General features: G+C 38.5%; 1 protein-coding gene across 1 annotated transcript in view; it reads left to right on the top strand.

Annotated features, from left to right (window-relative positions):
* RGS7 (regulator of G-protein signaling 7) overlaps positions 1–8090 on the top strand; it is an 85898-nt gene that overhangs the window by 18237 nt on the left and 59571 nt on the right. The window lies entirely within an intron of this gene.

Below are 8090 nucleotides of genomic sequence, written 5' to 3'. Positions count from 1 at the left end.
ACAGCTATAAAAAGGCCCAGCCACTCCAAGCCTCCTCCACAATTAACTTGGAGAGCAGATTTGAAGAAAAAGGTTTCCTTCTCATGGTGCTTCATCCTCCTCAGTGTTCAGTACGAAGAAGAGAGGGATGGCACATGGGTGAAGAGTCTTACTGCTGAGGGAGAGGCACTGATGTGGTTATGAGGTGAAAAGTGGAAAGAAATCATTGAGTGGTTGGGGCTCCAGTTCTTGGCTTGTCTCTGCATAAGGAGCAGCCAGAATGACAAAATATGTGAGGACTTGATTTTGCAATGCTGCAAACATGGGAAATGACCTCCTGTGCTAGTATGATAGTTCAACCAAAGGGAAGTATAGATTAGAATCTGCTGCACTGTGAACAGGAGAGTACTGCTGCTACCCTGCCATGGCCTTTCCTCAGAGAGGTCTACTGCCTGCATGTTTGGACATGAAGTTTCATTGAGGGTTAGACTGTAAAATAGTATCAGTTGATTTATATATGTTAAGGATTTGGTACCTATTTGACATATGCATATGAAATAAGATGATTTTCTCAAGTGTTGCTCAGTATATATCTTCAGTATTTTGGTTGTTTGCTGCTCTGTGGTACCTTTTATATTGCTATCCCTATGCTAACAGTGTTAAAATAATACGATTTTAGCTGTTAATGTATAGTATGAGAAAAAATTCATAGTGGTGTCATACAGTTAACTGGAGTTGTAACAGCAAAAGTTATGTCATTACAATTCCACATTCCCCACCAACATAAGGCTAATATAAAATCTGTTGCTGAAGCTGTTAAAACTGGAGGATGAAGACAACATACTAAATGGGGAGGAAGGTTTGACTGCAAATGTGTGAATTGTGTACTAGAATAGTTGTTCAGATGCTTTGTAAATAGGACTCCCTGACTATTGGACAGGATTCATAAATTTCTGGATATTTTATTAGTAAGAGAAAACCATGCATCTGCCAGCGCTGATAAGCTTGGAAGCCATCCCTGCAGAGAAATCTCCTTTTGCAGTACAAAGACCTGACCTACAAAAATCAGGCCAGCTACAGTAATGTTCTCCATGTACCTCATTTTTTTGTTTTCCAAAGGGTGATGCATTCCCTCCTGACAGTAAAATTATTCGAGTTTGTTTGAAACAATGTTCTGTTATATAGAAATAGCTAAAAGCAGTGGAGATAGTGCTTCATTTGTGCAAATGCCCTTTTACAGGCAAAAAGATAAGCGCTCCATAAGGAGGGCTATAAAATTGCAGTTATATCTGCTTTTTAAAATAATGTAGCCTTAAAAATAATAATTAAAAAAATCATTCCAGATCATTCTTTGACCTACTCAGGTGTAATTAGGTTAATTTCTATCATAACAATTTAATTCAAAGGGGATGGACCAAAATATTAATTGCCTTACGCAGAGGAGAAATTTCTTATTAGTCTCAAGAACACAAAGTAGAAAATTCAGGAAAAGTGATTCTTTCTGAACCATCCTGAGCAGTTACATTGCCTTTTCCTGGTAGTTTAAGCTTGGGACCAAAGAAGGAGCTGAATACCTACTAACCAACTCCTCTGCCTGAGACCAAATGGGTATGAGCGTCCTAAATAAGAAAAGCAAGATGCACCTTAGAAAGCAGATCTTCCTGGGGCCAGGGATTACTCACTGAGACCTTTTGCCCATGTCCACGTAAGTGATAATATGTCCATCATGGTGAGGAATGCATGACTTGGCCTCTCAGCTGGTAAACTTCTGTAATAATCTCCTCGGGAACTTCTACAAGGTGCACATGCTTAGTAAGTGCCTCAATGTTCATAGTGAAAAATAATGTTTCCTGACATCTTCTGTGTTTAAACAAACTCCTAGGATACTTGAGGCTAATGATAAGCACACTCCCATTTTGTGATGAGATTAATTTGTGATTTAATGTAAATTAATTTTCAGAGATGAAGTTTAGGTTCAGCTGTTGTTTTGTAACTTTTAATAGGGAAGGCATAAATAGCTGAGAAAAAGTGTGAAAATGGGATCAGTTTCTTGTGAAAACATGAGTCTGGTGAAGATAGAAGCAAAACTCATGTATTTCAGCAAGATGATTTCACCTGTGATGTCTTCTCCTGTTCTATCACTGGGAACACTTTCTTGACAAATGCATTTACCCTCTCCAGCCCTGTTTTCCAGTGCCTAAGTTTGGGATAAAGTACATAGCAATCACTGTAAGCATCTTGGAATATCTTTGCTGCAAAACAGCGTAGAGCGTGAGGTACTGTGGATCCTCGTGTCTCAGGAGGAATTACATTGCTTCCTGCATCTCTGTGAGTCAGCTCTGTCTGCCTCTCAGCTCAGTCCTGGGCCAGCCTCTGGCTGTTCTGAATGCTGAGGCTGTGGCTGAGCATCACAGCTCTCCGGCCACTCTCCAGAGCCTCGCTGGAACACCTACTGTGCCTCGAGGGAAGGATTTTGTTGAAAGCCAGATTTTAGGAATAAAAAGCAACAGGTTGTCTTATCTGGCATTTGGCAGATTTTCTTCTGCAATTGCAGGTGCATCGACTAATTCATAGTCTCTTCAGCTCAGCCTCAGCATATAAAGGTTCTGTTAGGTTTCAAAGAGGGAAAAATAAATTCAAATCCATGTGATCCATCCTGACTGCCTTATAAGTGCCCTTTCTTCTTTTCTAACTCCCTGCTTGGACACCCTTTTCCCACCACTGCTTTTCATGCTCATCTCGTTTCCACATTAGAAAAGAGGAGTCACAGACTCAAAATTGTTATTGTTTCCAATTTCCTCAACCTCTTTTTTTATAATCCTGAGCTAACCATGGAGCACTGCTTGCTGGCATCTTTGCCGTATGGGCTTGACAGTGCTAGACCAGCAATCTTACTCTTTTTCTTTACCAGGAAACTGCAGTGAATGAAAAACTGAATGCCCATGAATTCTGCTATCCATCATGCAAGGCATTTGAGATAGTGTATATATATTTTTTCAGTGAAGACTTGATTTCTGCTGTTTATAAAGACTCCCTGATGCCTCTGAGAATAGCAGTAATATGAAAAGGAAGTTTTATGAGTGATTTGGATATTTGTCTCCCACACCAATAATTATATTTTAAAACATTTCATGGAGTGGAGCAGCTTCAGAAACAACAATTCTTTTGTTATCACTGTCAACAAGGGGTCATTAAAAGATGCTTAATGAATTCCCTCCTCAGTAATACAGTTTATTGCATATGAATTTAAAAATGAAAATTTAAAACATGAAATTAATCATGTTTTATAAAAGCTGATGGGCAACACTGATTTTTATGAGTGGCTCTTTCATTAGCTCAGATATTCTTATTGATTAACTTTCTGGTAGGGCCAGAGCAGATCTATTTGTTTTATCAAAGAACTGCTCACGATACATAGCATCCACAGCTGACAATTCTTCAGTGAGGAATACATGCTAGATTACAGGATTTTTTTCATATGACTTTATTAACAGGAGGACTGTGGATTTCTGTGGTTTGCTTTACTTAATGATATTAGTCTATGATGAGAGAAAACCAGGATGTGTTTGTGTGTGCGAAACCACAATTTTCTGTCAATGGCACAGAGATCCTTGCAACACAGCTTGTTTTGTTCTGAATGCTTAAGTGGCTCTGTGATCGCATGCGCAGCGCTGAGTGAGCCTTATTTCTCTAGCTGCTGACTTGTACTGGCTGCTGATTCAAATTACAGAGACAATTAAACAAAGTCCCTGAAAAGTGTACTGATAAAAACTGGCAGCATTATTATTTCTGCCCGGACTGATAAACAGTACTTGACTTTCTCCAAACCATTCTACCACCCACCTTCCTTCCGGCTATAAGTGGGATGTCATGGCAAAATGACAAATGCTCCTTGTTTAACACTTGCTTATGACAAACTGCTTCACATTTCCTCCTGAGGAAAAGTAAAACTCTTAACTATGATAATTCCTGCAGGTTTTCTACATTTCACAAAAAACCCTTGATATCTCATAATCTTCTCTTTGAAAATGGTGGTGTTGAGGTACGAAAGGTTACACCGTGTCTATAACTCTTCTGGGGAAAGTCAAGTACTGTGTGACGTTTCTTCAGATTTACTTCTATTGCTACAGTTTATCAAGGGGTATTCCAGTTTATCCTGTGTGCATGACACAGGGTAAGAAGGTAGATTAAGACCGGAACTTTATGACTGTTAATACCAAAAAAAAAAAAAAAGGCAAGAAAATGTGGAATACAACTGTAGGAAAACATCAGTCATTTTAACTATACACAAGATAATTGGTGATGGATTTTTCCATAGAGTCACAGCATTGCAAAAATCCTTTAATCAGAAACTGATTTTATTATCATGTTTCATTTTCAGTTTCTAGGTTTCTAAAAATATTTTTCTTGATTTTTTTAGACTTTGTTTCTGTTTAAGCCTTAATCCTATCCCTTACCACTATTTTATGTGCTGGGTTTTAGCAGAATTTTCTTTGTTTCTGTACTCACCAGTGTATTTCCTGCTTTGAAAGTAAACAGTGGTTACCTACTCTTTGACTACAACTGTTCAGCAGCTGTGCTGCTTTTGTCCACATATCTTATGGTGATGCCATACTTCTTTACTTGCTAGTAAGAAAGTCATGTAGCGCTTTGCCATGGTTAAAATAGATAGCATCTACTCTTTATTTCTCATCTAGTAGGGGCTTTTGAAAAATCCAGATTTTAGTAACTTTAGCTGTTAAGTATTCAGAAAGGGACAGTGTATTGCAATTGTAAAGTAGACACTAGGTTTAGGAAGATTAAAATACAGAAATTTTCAGCTTTTCCCCTTTTCTGTAAAATGTAGATCCTCCCCTTGCTGTGGTCTTCTGAGGCTCCTCTGCTTTATGTTTCAAAGGTTACTTGACTTTTTAATTATTTTGCCCTTCAGGTAACTTGCACCCCTTTAAACATCGTGCATAGATAATCCAATACTTTTGATAATTCCTGCCAGTTAGATGCTACATGCTACAGAGAGTTAGAGGAGAAAGAAAATTAACAAACAGAGCAAAGTTTTCTTTATAATGTTTACACATGCATGTAGCTCACAGTGCTGAGGAACCAGGAGTTGTTCTTCAGTTTGGTGAGGCTTTTTTGTTTTCCACAAATAAACCTAGTTTACCCACATGGAAATGCAATAATTCCTTAAGCTTTCTGTGCTGATTTTTATCAGGCCTCTAACCTGAACCCTCGGACCTCATATAAGTATTTCTATTCCTGTTTTTCTTTATTTTCCTGTACTTTGCTCTGTAGTCTTATCTTCATGTCAAAATTAATTTGGGGCATGTTTGCAGAGCTGCTTGCAGCCAGACTTGAATTTTGTTCCCACTGGGAGCCAGCTAGCTGGAGGCCAGCTCTGGCCACACTGCAGTGCTTGAACTGATGAGCTGTGCTTCTCAGCAGGTCCCACTAACTGCAGCTGAGAACCACGCTGGCAGGGTCACAGCTTGCAGTTCAGAGGCATGTTTTGCCTGCCCAGTTCAGAGCATCAGCAAGGAGAGCTCATGGCAGCATGCCATTCCCTGGGCAGAAAGAGCTTTATCTGACTGCAGTCTCCCTCCTTCTGGAGGCTCAGACAAGGAAGGCATTTAATTATCTTCTGTACTGTTATCTGAACTCCTTTCTCACGCTGTAACGTTTGCCTTTTGCTGGGCTTTCTTTTTGGCTGAACTTGTAATATGTTATTGAGATCTTTTATAATGGCTTATCAAGTACTTTGCTTGGTAAGTTCTGGTTTTACTTTTCTGCTTATATCTCTAGAGACATGTTGCCCAGGGAGGCTGAGACTCATCCTTAGCACATGCATTATGCTTTTTCCATGATCTCTTTTTCATGTTTATTTGATTGGAGAATTGCTAGTGTGGTTACACTGGGCTGGCACTAGACTTTTTCTCTAAAGGTACTTGGACATTGAGTACCTTCTCTTTTGATAACTGCCATCTTCCTTCCATCTCTTTGTTCCTCGGTTTACTTTCCTGAGAGATGTCCTCTGCTTGTTCTCTGAGCCTGCTGGCCCTTATGCTGCTGCGCTTGTCTTTGCAGAATACCAGTCTCATCCTGCAGTCACTTTCACTTGAAATACTACACAGCTACAAAATCTTGGTGAGGTATTCTCCAATAGCACAGAAATTATTTTGTCTGTTCCCTTGAAAGTTTTATTCAGCTTTGGAAAGCAAGAATATATTCAGATTGATGCAGTCTCTCTGAGAGCCTCTCATAACTATTTCTTGCGTAATTCATGCTGGCAGGGGGTAGGTTTTCCTTTATGTACAACACAACAGAGTTCTCCTCTTACATCATAAACATATAGTTGTGAGTATATAGCATTTCCTCATAGCCTGATGTGAAATGAATGCCAAAAGAAGTTTTGGGATTTACTCAAAATCAGAAGACAGAATTTATTTTTTGATCTTAGCTGGAATGTAATTTGTCAAGAGAAATCTTAAGTATGTATATGAAGTTTTAATATGGAATTGGCAGGAAATATACCCACAATTAGAAGAAACTCTGCCCTTTACTTTTGAAAGGGCTCTTTTCCTGCACCTTTCTTCAGCTGGAGAAAGAGGGGATCTGTAAAGAAACAGAGGACCTCCACAAAAACTGCTAGTCCCCACTAAATATAATCTGAGCCCCAGACAGTTTCAACTCAGGAACTGCCTGAGTGAGTAGGGTTTCCACGTATTTAGTAACCCTTACCGCATCGTTTTTCCAGAAGCTCAGCTTGAACCTGTAAACAGAGGTTAAAATTACCGTTAGCAGGAGAATGATGTAGTTGTGCTTTTCTTCTTGGGTCTCTTCCAAGATACACTTCATGCCTCTAAGGAAGGATTGTTCTCCATCCCCAGTTTTGAAAACTGTATTTAAATGATGGTGACTTTATGCTTTATGCGGTTGACATTTAAAAATTGTTTTTATAGCTTGCTTCTGCAGGATTTGCTGAGTGCTGGCCATTCACTGTTTAGGGGTTCCTGTTCTTTCCATTCATGCTTATGTAGGTCACTTTGATTTCAGTGGCACTGCGAAGGTATATCTGATAGGAGAGTAACTTATTGCTGCTCCATTACAGAGCACAAAGCATCTTACAAGAAACACATCTCAGCATTCGAATTTAGTGTGTGATAGTTTCTTTTTCACCCTTTAACTCACTGCTGTTGCTTGATAAATAACAAGTTCCAAATTGCTCCTGTTAAAGTTGAGGGTCGTTGTTACAATACAGAGATTTTTCACAATATGCATTTAACTCACGGTTGGTGTGAATGTGTCACCCTTCAGCCCTGTTGGTTTCCAGATTAACATTAAAACAATTTTGAGGGAAGAGGCTTCCATTTTTGCAGCTGGGAGATCTTTGAGAAAAACCAGTAAGAAACAGAGAGTAAAGCAGAATATTTTCCTAAGGAAGCACCTGTGCTTTGAAGTACCTCTCAGACCAGTCCACATATTTAATGAGGCTAATTCAACAGGTCAAATAATATATAATTCTCTGTATGTGTCTGTATGGGTGTATGTATGAATATGTTATGTAAAATACTATAATCCTTTTCATTTTAACAAAAACTTGTCATTTTAAAAATCAAGTTATTTGTATGAAAAATGCCTATGTGGTTGTATATTCTTCATTTCATACAATGAATTATTTTAACAAAACACTTAGCATGGTTTTAATAAGCATAGCATTGAACTAGTTATTGACACTTTTATTGGCTTTCCATCAGAAAAAAAAATCACATTTCAAATCTCAACTGCTGAGAACAATGAGAAGAAAATAGACTTCAACAAATGAAAAGAGCTTTGATAACTTTGTCAAAACAGGTTGCGTTTAGTGGCATTTTTTAACAAATAACTCCTAGGAAAGAGTATTGAATATTAAAATACAAAAATTAGTAACAAAAAATCTCCAAAATCAAGAACTGAATGTACCCCAGAGTATCTTCTGTCTTTTCACCTTCTGAAACTAGCTCTTCAGGATGTGTGAGAGGTATGTTGCTAGGCGAGATGAAAAAGGCAACCTCACCACCTATCATTGTGGGTTTTGTTCCCTTAAGAATAAAAAGAACGCTTTGTTCTTCTCTTCC

The sequence above is a fragment of the Buceros rhinoceros genome, unplaced genomic scaffold (genome assembly GCF_000710305.1).
Source record: "Buceros rhinoceros silvestris isolate BGI_N320 unplaced genomic scaffold, ASM71030v1 scaffold11948, whole genome shotgun sequence".
NCBI classification, from domain to species: domain Eukaryota; kingdom Metazoa; phylum Chordata; class Aves; order Bucerotiformes; family Bucerotidae; genus Buceros; species Buceros rhinoceros.
Note: the sequence above shows the minus strand (reverse complement) of the source record. Positions and strands in the feature narration are given on the sequence as shown.